We start from the raw sequence: 13,972 nt of genomic DNA on the forward strand, positions 1-13,972 counted from the left end.
TCTCCCCTTCTGTGGAAATCAGCGCAATCTTTCTGGCTGATTTGTTGGGAACGGGAGAAGGCCCATGATCCACTCTGTAATATTTCTGATCCCTTCTTTTTAGGAAAGAAGGGAGTTGAGCGGATTTACTGTCTGTAATCTATTTAACGTGCGCTCTCACCGTGGCAGGACCCACTCTCGCACTTGCCCCAAAGTGGCAGGACCTTCTCCTGCCCTTCGGGCCAAGGGGTTTTTTTGCAGAGATCAGCACGTAGGTGCTGCGATGTTCCCGCCCGGCCTTTGGACACACTTGGATTTTTACCAGTTATGCAAAGCAGAGGGTCGCTCTCCTTGTAACGGGATGAACCCACTCTATTTATTTTTATTTATTATTTTAAAATATGAAATGTTTGCGCTTTACAATCATCCACCGCCTGACGTTGCACAGAGGAGCTCTCCTAACACCGTACCCGGCGTCGATCCAAAGAGGAGGTCCCTCCGCCGCCAGCTCAGCCCTCCCCGCGGCGCGCGACGAGCCAACCCGGCTGAGCAGCTGAAGAGTCGTCCCCAAAACTAACCTCTCTCTTGAAAGTGGGAGGTTTGGGCTGGCTTTTATAAAACTTGATTTTATTTTTGGTAACCCTCGCTCGTTTTTGTGGCCCAAATTATATATTGCTGCGCGTGTGCGTATCTGTACGTGTGCACATATCGACGTACGCACGCTCTTTTTCTAACAAATCGAGAAAGGCCACAGACTTTTATATTCTAAGCTGTTTCTGCCGTGTTTAGTCGTCACGGGGGGGCTGGACAGCTTGAGCAATAGCCGTTTTATCTACGCAGGGAATATTTGGGATGCTAAATTAATGATTAATCTTTAATACGTTATCTAGTCGCCGCTGCCCGTGCTGCACGTGGGTGTCTAAGTGCCTTAGCCATCTGGTTCAGAGGTCCAAGGGAAAGATACATCGTCATCAAAGGAGAGAGGGATGCTTAGCGAAGGAGATAATTATGCTGATTTACTGTAATTAATATCATTTATGCAGAAGGAATAAAATTAAAATAGAAACTAATCTGTAGCAGAAATAAGCGGGATGGGTTACAATGCAGCATGCATAGTACTGCCAGGGATTCATGTATCCGCTCAGCTTTGTGTACGTAGTTTCAGTGTTTCCTACATTTTCGTAAAGAAATCTTAATATAAAATGTACAGATCAGCTTTTAAAGATATTTTTAGTGTACAGTTTTTCCTCCTTTTCCTTTGCACGAAGCTCCTGTCCGTTCAAGCCAAGACGATGGGAGAAGTTTAGTAATAGAGAAGTCCTGGGGTTTAAAATTGTAACTGTTTGTGTAGATGCGCCTCATGCAACAAAACGGCGTTTCGTTTTGGGGTATGACGAGTCTTGCTGGTGAAAAGACCACCCGCTAATTAACGTGATGCCTCTTGAACTGCCTTGTGAGTTTTTCTAAAATCCATCTTTACCGTTTTTCTAATTGCACTTTGTTCTGATGTGCTGCAGAAAGTTCGCTAATGTGAAACCGCCCCCGAACCGACCGTTGTGTGGTTTAGTCTCCGCATTTCGTTTACTGGATTTAGGTAGACCTTGAAAACTTCTTAATGTTTGCTAGGTGGCCCCTTTGGGGGAGATAACGAAGGGAAGAACCTGTCCAAGTCCTTTTGAAGCCTCTTCTCTTGCACCGCTGTCTCGGAAGACCGAACTTCTGCGGGACCGATGTAAAGGTACCGGAGTCGCAGGAGCGAAGGGCTCAGGCAGAAGGCGGTTGGGTTCATAGGTCCCTGTTTCCACCACCCAGTGTGAAATCCTCCGGCCGTGTTTGTACTACGGCTCTGACCGCGTAAGGACCTGTTTCAGTGTTTGCACATCTGGAGCACATGGTCGGAGTTTGCAACCGACTGATACGGGGGTGGATTTTTGTCTTCCACCCCTCCTCGGTCGTGTTACAAACCGTGCTCTGCGCATTTAGAGGGGTGCGAGACGCGGTTTGAAGAGAACATACTCGCCGCCTCCTCTGGGATGGCTTATCCTGGAAGCAAACGTCTTAGAAATGGCTGGTATGTCTTGAAACATCAGTGGATGATTAGCGTGACGAAGCTTGGCTGACTTTGGTGGAAGGAGGATTTTAGCCGTAGCTCTCTTGGTTTTTACCATCTCGTTTGACTTACGAAACTAAACCTCTCCTCAAATCCCACCCTGACACCTGCCCCGAAAATGAAGCCACCTTAACCGAATCGCCCCCACGCAGCGCAACCTCTGGAAAGCCAAACAAATCGCATTGGGCCACGAGGACCTTCTTAGAGGACTTCTCTCGCTCCCTCCTGCTCAGCCCAGCTTCCCTGGGCACCTGAGGTTTCCTTTAAAGGTATTTTCCAAGATTTTGGCCCAGTGAGTGCGCATCCCTCTACTCAAAGCCATCTGTTCCTCTGCGCCAGCTAAGCCAACTAACTAGAAAACAGTTCAAAACCATAATGAAGGTAATATATATATTTTTTTTTTAAATTGATAATGTTAGAAAAACTCTCAGATAAAGGAGGAGGTGCTTTTAACTGGAAGCGCTCAGCAGCTGGGGCTGGCGCGTTGATCGCTATGCATATTTTCCAAGATTTTCATGCACTTTATACAGGGAAGAAGAACATTTACTGCAGGAACTGTGATTTGTAGCGAGCGTCTCATCTCCTGTGTCTGCTCGGTGGTGCAGGTTTGCTTTCCGTATCCCCGAACCGTGGATGGCTCTTGGATTCTGGGCGTAGAAAACTCCATTGGTGGGTCGGAAACGTACTGGTCCGACCCTGTGTCTGCAGCTCCGCAGGTCCCATCCTCCGCACGGGGTGGGGGGTTCTGAACCGGGGTGTCCTTTGCTGTGGGCCAGCCAAGAGGATGATATTTTTTTGGAGGGACTTTTTGGGGTTTTCTCAAGCCAAGCCAGGACCTTTCCCTGTGTTACGTTTGGCTCTCTCACGGTGTTTTGACCTCTATGTCCAAAATACCTTCTCGGTTCGAGGGCCTTGGCTCTTTCTTGATGTTTAACGGTGTAGTTTAGTTGAGGAAGACGAACAGAAACGACTTCTGCGTGGTGATAGTGCCCGAGGCCTTAAGAAGAGAGTTCCGTCAGCGGTTGAGATGGAAGCCCCCCGCTGCTGCCCGCGAGGTGGGATGTTCAACACCTCTTTGCTCTCCTACAAACCAAGAACCCCTCTTCGTTCCTGCCTACTGTCGTGAAAACCTGCACTAAACGAGCCCTGGTGTTGTACAGACCCCTCTGTACTGTCGTGGAGCTGTTGAAGAGTCTATTTCTGTGCTGGTGCTCGTGTTGTCCTCACGCTGGTCCTCGTGCCAGTTCTTTGCACAAGAAGCTCAGTTTTTGCAGTGCCTTATCGCTGGGTCGGCGCCCGGCGCAGCCCGGGCTGGGTCCCGCACCGGCCTCGCGGCTGCCGTGCTTTTGGGAAAGGGAGATCGCGAGAAGTAAAGGTGCGGACTGATCACACTACAAAATACTCTTGAGCTGGGGGCACAAACAAGTGTCTTGTTCCTACATCTCCTCTCCCCATCTTTGCTTTGGTTTCTGTGTTCTCCACCCTCCTCCTAACCCACCCTCGTGTTTTTCACCCCCGAGAAGGACTCGGCTGCCGCTGCCGGCTCTGCTGGGCTGGAGCCTCCGGGCTCAGCCTTCTCCTGCCTCGGGCATCCCAACGCCGCGGCGGAGAGAGCGGGGTCGCGGCTTGGGGCTCCTGAAACCCAGCGAGAGGGAGGAGCGCCAGGCACAGGGCGGGAGGGAGGCGTTAAAGACACTTCCCCTTCACCGGCCTTACCCGCTCCACGCTTTCGTTGGGTGGGAGAAGGCGGCGGCTCTGCCCCTCTCTTTCCCCGCCAAACTCACGGTGAAGCTGATGGAGGAGCCGCTGATGGAGCAATACCCGGCAGGGTGGGAACCGGCCCCTTCCCGCCTCGCTGCAGACATCCTCGTCTTCGGGGCCGCTCCTCCCCGCGTGCCCCCAGCGCGCTCACGGCAGCCGACGGCTCTTTCGCTTTGTCCCGACCGTCCGCCGGGTTTTGGGAGAGCCTTTTCCGGCTCCTCTGTCTGTCGAGTTCTGTAAATGTAGCGGGTCTGTATATAAAGAGTGGCTATTTACACTGTGGTATGACGCGTCCATCAGTGTACGTTAAACGAGCTAAAATCCAAAGATACTTTGTAATGAGCTGTAAAGTTTTTAATTATTTCTGTACCATACTAAATTACTGTAATATTGTATTATACGTTCACCGCAGCCTGCAGTACCTAAATAAACATCTTCTTTAGAGCCGGTAAATCTGCGCTTTGTTAATCCCATTCGTATCCCCAAAATGTTTAGACGCATTTGCGGCCCTGCGATGGAGTCGCATCGCTCGAGGGTGCCGAGATCCGCCTCGAATGAGACTTTTGCCCTGTTGCCTGCAACTTGGGGATCTTCCCATCGGCGAGCAGAAACCCACGGCTTTACCTTCCCTCCCTCCTCCCTCCTCTCTGATGTTCGGGCAAACAGCCCTGTGCCCGCAGCCAGTCAGGTGGGGGAGTCCTTGTCGCAGCCCGCGGGGCCGCAGAGCTGTGCTGAGCCGGGGGAAAGCTCTGTTTAATACTCATTTTCCCTACCGTGACGCTAAATAAAAGCAGATGGAAGACTGGTGGAGCTCCTCCCGTGCTCTCCAGCTGATGGGCTTCCGACTGGACAAGGGGTTGTTGCTGCCGGCTCTGCCCGTATCACCGCAGGCATTTTTCCTTCCTCTGCTCCTTTGCGCCCCTGCGGGCTGTAAGCACCGGCTGCGGGCAGCCCCCCCGAAAGCGGGCAGATAGCCCCGGTGCTCTGGGGTGCGGCTGGGATGGGGCGAGTTTTGCAGGGAAAGTGCTTAAAAATCCACAACCTGGTTAGTGGGGAGGGAGCTGGGATGGGGCTTGTTCCTTTTGGAAAACCAGATGGGACTGAACTGGGCGCTAACGCTCATCTTAGTGTCATCGCAGCCCGGTGTGACCCAATTTCCCCAGAACGGTGCAGGTGGAGCAAGCAGTGGATGAGAAGATGGGGTACTCCATCGAGCGCAGCATCGGTCTGCACCGGCCAACCACGGCTGCAGCCGGAGCCCCTCTGTCCTGGTTGTGAATTCACAACCAGAACAAAGGTGTAACCAGAACTAAGAAATTAATAGTTTCATGATCGGGTGTCCGGATTAAGACCCGTGAGGTGAGAGTCTCGGGGTTGTCCACCCACTTGCTGAAAAGTAAGGGAGGTCCTCTGAGCAGCCACGTGGAGCATCGCTGGCCGTGGCAGTAGGAGATCACAGCGTGTGAGGTGCAGCGTAGAGGCAGGAAAACTGTAAATTCATGACCTCCGTGGTCCTTCCATGGTCAGGGCAACTCGTCTCCTACAGCCTAAAACCCGTCCCCGCTGCCTGCAGGGACCAGTTGCCGCACGGGTGGGGAAGCCCAGCAGCGCGCGTGGGTTGCCCGGGTCTGGGCTGGAACAGCTTTGGCTCGTGAAAAAAAACCCTCCAAACAAATGAAAACCATCTTCGTCAGCCTCGCGCTGTCCCACCGCGGCCCCACGGACCCTCTGCCGCCGCCTCTTGCCCCGACGCTGCAGAAGGCGGCCGTGGGGGGGTTGTGCTGGGGCAGAGTGAGAGGCCGCGCAGGCGGTGCCCACGGCTGATCAGCGTCTCTGATTAACGTTGCGGAAGCGACCCAGCAACAAACAAAACAAAAAAAAATTATAGATTTAAATTAAAAAAAAAAAAAAAAAAAAAAAAACAAACACAAACCAACCAAGATAAATTGCAAAACTCGTGTTGCGGCGTCCTGCCCTGGCCCTCGCAGCACTGAGCAAATGGCCGTGGGTCGGCGAAGCTGCCTCGTGCCCCCCCCCCCCCCCCCCCCCCCCCCCCCCCCCCCCCCCCAGCTCACCTCGCTGCGTGCGCTGCGGGTCACACCGCTCGGGACAGGGCTGCAGGTTGTCCCTTTGTGCGAAAAGCACCCGCTGGTACCCAAGGAGGGGCCGTGGTGGCACAGTGGGACCTGCTGCAGGCACAGAGGTGTCTGTGGGTCTCACCAGCATTTATAGAACCATAGAATGGTTTGGGTTGGAAGGCACCTTAAAGATCATCGAGTTCCACCCCCCTGCCCTGGGCAGGGACACCTCCCCCCAGCCCAGGTTGCTCCCAGCCCCGTCCAACCTGGCCTTGAACACCTCCAGGGATGGGGCAGCCACAGCTTCTCGGGGCAACCTGCGCCAGGGGCTCACCACCCACACAGCCAAGAATTTCTTCCAAATATCTCACCTAAATCCTCCCTCTTTAGGTGTAAAACCATTCCCCCTCATCCCATGGCTCCCCTCCCTGATCCAGAGTCCCTCCCCAGCTCTCCTGGAGCCCCTGTAGGCACTGGAAGGAGCCTCTGGATGTGCACCAGCCGTGTTTGCAGGCCGCAGTGCTGCCAAACAGTGACGCGCGTGTCCTGCACTGCGTCTTCTACCCCGGCACTGATCCAGCGCATGGCAGAAACCCTCTGCCCTCGCAGCCCTGCTGCTGCCCTGTGGGGCGATGAGCCCTGGGGGACTCCCAGGGACGGTTCTCCCGCGCTGGGGGGGGGCACTCTGCAGGCGCAGCCGGGGCGGGTGGCACTGGGGAGTCCCTGCTACCACCCACCCTCCCGCCCAAAAAGCCCTCAGGGTGATGAGCACCCCAACGCATCAGCCCACGGTTCGGGGCAGTAACACGTCCTTGAAACTCCCTTCTTCAGTCACGTTATTTTCTTTCTCTTTTGGTTGTAAAAAACCTGGCAGGGTTTGACTTGGATTTTTGGGGGGTTGATTTTGGTTTACTTTTTTTTTTTTTTAAGCAACAAATGCAGTGTTGATTCCACAATCCCTGCTCAAAGTCAGTCAGCAAAGGATATTTTTATCAGTGCCGTCTTGCAATCAGTGCACAAAAATACAGCTGCTTTTCTTTTTTTTTTTTTTTTTTTAAGCCCCTTCCCTTTAATGTTTTACCTTCTAAGAAAAAAAAAAAATCTTTGGCTGAAACACAGGAGCCTTTTGAAGTGCCGTTACTTTGTTCAAACCTCCCTCTTCCCGGAAGGTGGTTGTAACACCGTCCCCGCGCTGCAGCCACGCGCCGGGCTCTGTTCTGCAGCCAAAGCTGCTTTTGAAAGGCGCTGATCAAAACGGAGCGGGGGGTGGGGGGGGAGCGGGAAAAAAACCAACCCAACCACAAACAACAATAAAAGACCACAAAACGCACCTTTTCCTCTGCTTTCTGTCAGATTAATACCACTGTCATTGTCCTCACTTGTCTTCAAGCCCTTTGCCACAGCAGGTGAGTGGTGAAGGCAGCGGAGCCGCTGGATTTCGGCCGGGGGAGGCGAATGCGGGTCCGGCACTGGGGGGGGTCACACGGGGGCTTCCCGCCGGCCCCGGCTGTGCCGTGCGGGGGGATGCGCTGCCGCGAGCCGGGCAGATCGCCGAGGGGGACCATCACTCACCTTCGGACACCGACCTGTGATGAGTGGTGTTGGGTTTTTTGTTTGTTTGTTTGTTTGTTTTTAAAAAGAGGTGCCCTGATCATCTGGTTCCCCAGGGGAAAAAAAAAAAAAAAAAGCAGAAAAGTAGGCTGGAAGTGGAGCTTTTTTGCAAAGCACAAGCCTCTGGTGGGTGTTTCTTTTTTTAAAAAAAAAAAAAAATCTCCAAATTGTGCTTTTCTGCATTCCTGGTTTTTCATCATCTGTGACGCAGGGAGAGGACGTTGTCCTTCATCCTCCGCCCAGGGCAGTGGCGGCGGCCGCTCTCCAGTGCGCCCAGTCACGCTGGGAAAGGCCCCGTCCCAAACGCTCCTGCCTTCTACTCGGGGGTCCCTTCACATCCCCCCTCTCCTCTCCAAAAAAAAAAACCCAGCAGGGGGCCGTGGGCCCGCATGGTCGGCAGCATTAGCAGTGCCTGTGTAAGGGCCGAGCTGTTCCCGGGGGTCGCCCTTACGCTGGAAATTAGAACGAGCTGAAACGTTTTGGGGATTAACTTGTAAAGAGCCAAAACCCAATGAGAAAAACGGTCGAAAGCCGACAGTTGTGGGGGCTCAGCCTTCAATCCCAGATATTGAGCCAACACTGATTCACAGCACGGCCCTTGTTTTACGGATTCCATTCGAAAGCCGGGAGGCAGCAGGTGACAGCCCCACCTCCCCTGGAGGTTTGGTCCCCCGTCCCCAGTGTTCCCAGTCTGTTCCCTCCAGGAGAAAACCACCCCCAGGTGGTGACACAGCAGCTCCGGCAGCTGATGACAAGGGGGGTCAGATGGCTTTTCCCTTCCCCCCGTGGCACTGAGGGTTGCCCTGGCCCTTGTCTTGGGGGTGTTCATCCTGAGCAAACCCCCAAAATCACCCTCAAACCACAGTGGCACACACTCATTTTAACTGGTATTGCAGAACGCAGGCACCACCTCAATAAATAAATCAGTTTCTGTGACTTATTGTCTTCTCTGCCCCCTGGCTGATTCAGGCCCACCAGCTGCGGAAACTCCTTCCCCCGTTTCTGTGAAGCTCTTCCCCACCCACCTGCAGACCCTGTTTGGAGATGCCCGAGACGGGGAGCACCACAGGGGGATGACGGGGCAGCCAACGCACCCTCCTGCCTTTGGCTTCTCAAAAATTATGCCCGTACTCATTACTTCAACATCTTTTCAATTTTATTACCATATGGCCCCGAAGTCTGCTCCCTGCTCCTCGAGCAGGAGACCTTCTGCTTTGGGATGGGACTCAAATGGTCCTTCTCGCGGCTCCTGCAGCAGTGGGGGAGGTTTCCCAAGAGAACCGCAGCTTTTTGTCTTGCCTGCAGCATCTCCTTGGCCAGGACATTATTGTATGACCAGTACCTTTACTTGCGACAAACTAAACTGCACTCAAAGGAGATAAAACTACTCTTAAGACCTTTTAGTGGAAAGGGGTTGTTCAGTCTGGAGAAGAGAAGGTTCCAGGGAGACCCTATAGCAGCTTTTCAGTATCTGAAGCTGGAGAGGGACTTTTTACAAGGGCATGTGGTGATGGGATGAGGGGGAATGGCTTCAAACCAGAAGAGGGGAGATTTAGAATAGATATTAGGAAGAAATCCTTCACTCTGAGGTCGGTGAGCCCCTGGCACAGGTTGCCCCGAGAAGCTGTGGCTGCCCCATCCCTGGAGGTGTTCAAGGCCGGGTTGGACGGGGCTGGGAGCAACCTGGGCTGGGGGGAGGTGTCCCTGCCCAGGGCAGAGGGTTTTTAAGGTCCCTTCCAACTCGAACAGTTCTGTGATTCTATGAAAGAGCCCCCAAATGGCTCCCAAATCTATCAGCCCATGGCTCAAACTCCAAGGAGTGATGCCACTGCTTCAAACGTACCACCGCAGCACCCACCGCCTTCGTCCCTCCCAGAGACCGTCCTCATAGAACCCGGCAGGCACAGCGACCCTTTGTGTCCTTCTCACACACACGTTCATTTTTCTACATTCAGGAAGTTCTAAAGACACGTTTTAGGTCTTACTGGTGTCCAGTGCCTCTCTCGGGCTCTCGCACCCGGCTTTGCCCAAAAAGGACCATAGAAGAAACGCATCGTTGTTGAGTTATACATTTTTATTTTCTAATAGGTACAATACTAAAATAAACACAAATTAAAAAAAAGTTTTATTAAAACAAAACTGTACAAAAAAGCAGTTATACTACATTTTAATTACAGAACAGTCTACTGTCCAAAAGGCACTAATCCAGAATAGGAGATACAATGATACAGGACTCATTTTAACTATTTTAATCAATACAATAGAGCACTTGTTTCTCTGTCCATTCACATACAGAAACAAGGACTTTTGCTACAGTCATTACACATTGTTATAAATATGAGCCCTACATGTAAAGATGCAGTATCGCTCTCCCTGGGCCAAAACTCAGTTCAAACAATGTCAGAAATCAAATTTAAAAAAGGAAAAAAAAAAAAAAAAAAGAAAAAAAAAAGAAAGAGAGCAAAGGACACAAGGGAAGAAGTCGGTACTTCGCGCTTTGGCAGTCCCTGCCGCCTGAGGAAGATGCGATGGGTCTAAACTCTCACCTGCGTTTCGGAGACGGGCACGCTGACGCGCGCGGAAAGGACCCGTTTGCCTCAAGGGTCTGCAGCAAGTCTGCGCTGGAACTGGAAAACGACCGTCCCTCACACCGTGCCCAAAGCTTTGCGTTCGTTTCTCCGCTACATCCTGCTTTATCCCGTTCTCCTTCGCCCCCCCTCCCTCCCCCAGGCAGTTCTCCACTCCCCAATGTGTAACTAACGATCCCGACTGCACCACGGGAGAAAAATTATGACTTTCCTCCTTGTGGCAAGTGATGGAGAGCGTCTTGCAGATAAACACAGCGATTTGCAGAAGATTTTAGAATATTCTTCGTCAAAATCAGTATCTTTACTGCAAGGGCACCAAGCCGCGAGGAGACGGCCCTCACCGACTAAGGCTGCTACAAGTGCTCTCGCAGCAACGGACCAAACCGTCGTAAAGCCACCGGAGATGCGCACGGCTCGCGGGCACCTCCCGGGACGGAAGGACGTGGCCGAAGCGGCACAGGCAAAGTTACAACCTATTGCCTTCCCAACTTGCTCTTCTGACAGCCAAAACACGCTTTGGCGGCGGGCAGGCAGCCGTGGGCAACACGAGCTTCCCGCGGCACCTCCATCTCCCCCCGTGGTGGCGTTACCTGAGATTGGCTCCCCTGGGACAGACAGCGCCGCTTCCCCGGCTGCTGCTCTTCCAGAAGTCATTTTAACACAAGAATCTCTTCATCCTCTCTCCCGACCTACGCTACTTTTTCATTCCCCCCCCCCCCCCCCCTAAAACTTGAGGCTGAGGACCTGGACGACGACGCTAGAGCCGGTGGATGGCGCGGACGGCGTGCCTGGAGACCGCCTGCGCGGAAAGCGAGCAACCGGCGCGTGAATATTTGCCGTTACTGTCGGGAGCAACGACACAACGCGCCCGTTAAACGCCAGGGCGAAACAGAGAGCCTTTAAGCCGAGCGAGCAGCCCTCGTTAAGATCAAGACCTCGGCGTATTTGCGGGGTTTGGTGACGACGCGTAGCATCCCCCCCACTCTTTCGCGGTGGAAGAGGTTTAACGCGGGGGCGGGAGAGAGATACTGCACCTTTGGAACAGTGTCATACACAGAAGACAAAGACAGGCATCTGGATGTTAACAAAAATAAGTAACAAAGAAATATGATTAAACAAAATCTCTTCTCACATCATCCTATACTACATCCTCCTTCTGCTTAGCAGAAAATTGTACGTACACAAAAATACAAATACACAATTTTGTAGAACAGTCTGATTTTAATATATTTATATATATTTATATTTATATGAGTGGCAGGTTAGTTCATTATATAGAGCTTTTTGCACTTTTGGCTCATACGCAACAAGGCTTTATAAATTCAGCTTTAGCTTTCATTCAGGTTTTATAGCTTCTTGAACATTTGTTTTCACATTTAAAGCAGCATCCAATTTGCAAGAGGAGTTGGTGGTGGCTACAGCAAGGATCAGGTCAAGAGGTTATTTGGGGACGGGGACGGGGGGAGGAGGAGAATATACATTCCAGTGTGTGTGTGTGTGAGTGTGCGCGCGCTAGTGCTCATGTAAAAAAGAAGACCCGAGTGTGAAGGTACGACTCTAGGAGACCACGTTTACCTCCTGAGGTAGGCAGAACACCTACAGCAGATGAGACGCGGGTGCCGGGTCCGTCGGGGCACACGGCGGGAGAAGCAAAGGCGCGAGCGGAAGATGCCGAGAGAGAGAGAGAGGAAGGTGCGGACACGTAAGAACCGGCTCAGGAGCGGCGCGGAGCAGCAGAGACGGGACACGGCTCCTCTGGTATCACCGAGGGGTCCGCAGACACCCGGAGCGCCGGCAGGCGGCTGCCGCCCCCCCAGCAGCCCTCCCCCCCCCCCGGCCCTGCGACAGTGGAACAAAATGAAGACGCACAAAATTCTGAAAGAAAAAAGGCGACTGACTCCCCGGCGCTTCGCTAGGGCTGCTGTTTGGGGCGTTTTGCTTCTTTTTTTTGTGCCTCTGATACTGTTCCACTGCCTTTTCACATCCGGGTTTGCAACACTCGCTACTACATGAACCTTTTTTCAATTGCGACCACTGTTATTGACAATCACTTGGTTTAGAAAAAAAAAAAGAAAATAATCGCTGTTAAAAAAGGCATCTCTAGAGCAGGGCGGCGGTACGACGGCGAACGGTCCGTGTGCGCTACGGGCTCCGCAAATACTCTATTTTCATTAGTACCCCGGCGACAGATTCCCACTCGATCATTGCTTATATCAACACCCATCAACACCCTACAAGCTAATTTTGTGTTCTCTGCAAACGAGATGTCCTTATAGCTTTTCTCGCCAACAGTAATTTCCCTGGCTGTCCCAACTCGTACGTTATTAAGTTGTCAGAGTGAAAACAACATTTTGTTACTAATGAAAAATAAAACGTCTACATATGGATTGCTCTCATTTTCCGAATCCTTAAGTGGTACTAATACATCTTAATAGTTTTCTGTTATTTCCTCTTACTATGGGCAGAAGAAATTCTCCTTTAATGCAGTTTTTTTAAACCAGCATTGATATCCATCTTTTTTTCCTCTTTTGACCCACATAAAATTCTCATGTATGTTTACAAAATTATAACCGCCTGCCAATAGTTACAATTACTTTGACAAAATCTTCAGCAGGTGCCCCTACTATAAGCCTAGAAATAATTAAGAATATAGGAAGAAACTGCCTCTGTGATTCCCAAAAGGGGTGATTAAATACGTATTTTAGCTTTTCCTACCCAGAGCCTCAGGCCTGCGGTTATCCGGAGGTGCCCGTTTCACGCACGAAGCGGTCTGTACCGGCAATCCAAGAGGCAGTTTCCCACGGAATTCTATCCAAGCTTCCCCCCTCTTTACCGTCCACCCCAAACTGGAGATTGCGAAGGTTTGGCTGAGAAATGAGATGCGGTGGGGAGATACCCACCGCGAGACTGAAAAGCGAAGGGGCGGCGGCATGAGGAAGGAGCGGAGATTTCTTTCCCGCCGGATCCCGCAGGGCTCCCCACTCCCACCGCTCGTCCGCAGCCGTACGTGGGGGGGGGGGGGGGCTGCAGGGAGGGCTCTTTTCTTAAGAGGGAAATGAGGTCTACTCCTATTCCTCCAGCTCGCTCTGGAGTCCTGTTACTCACTTAGGCACTTTTTCAATTGACATGAAGAAAAAAAAAAAAAAAAAAAAAATTAAAAAAAGTACTGCACATATTTCACACTTCCCGGGCTTTCGTCAGCCTTGGGAAGATCATAAAGACCAAGAGGGAGACAGCCAAGGCGATCCGTCAAGAAAATAGTGCTCCCCACGGACACAACTGACTTTTATTTGTCACCCTTCGATAGAACTGCCATTGAGCTAAATCTAGTTTAAATTTGTTATTCCTGTATTATCTTTAAGGTAAAAAGCCCGTCTCCCGGTGGTTCTGTGGCACGATGATATCGCTTTATCGTATCGGATGTGACATCTGACTCCCAGAGAGCCACGGGGCTCTCCCAGTTCACGCCAGCAGCAGCGCGCCGAGCGTTCCCGGCGGTGTGAGAAGCGCCGCCCGTAACCCTCAACAGCAGCTCCGGCAGCACGTGAAGGGGGGTGGGCGGTGGACGAGATTCGGAAAGACACTGCCAACGGCACGGCGAGAGCCGAAAGCAAGGCGAAAGGGCTTCTGCTTCCGACTTTGCATTGCAGCGGGTGATGACACGGGAAACCCGTCCCTCTCGAAAACCAAACAGGGCTCTGACCCCACAGCAACTAGGAACGAGAGTCGCGAGCTCCAGTTCAGCACACGCCTCAAGATGACATCTAAGTTTACCCCAAAGCCGAAAGACAAAGAGGAAATTCAGCGGATGATACTGAAAGACTGGGAAGCTCAAAATCCAAACT

The sequence above is a fragment of the Vanellus vanellus genome, assembly GCF_965231255.1.
Source record: "Vanellus vanellus genome assembly, chromosome: 3".
Lineage (NCBI taxonomy): Eukaryota > Metazoa > Chordata > Aves > Charadriiformes > Charadriidae > Vanellus > Vanellus vanellus.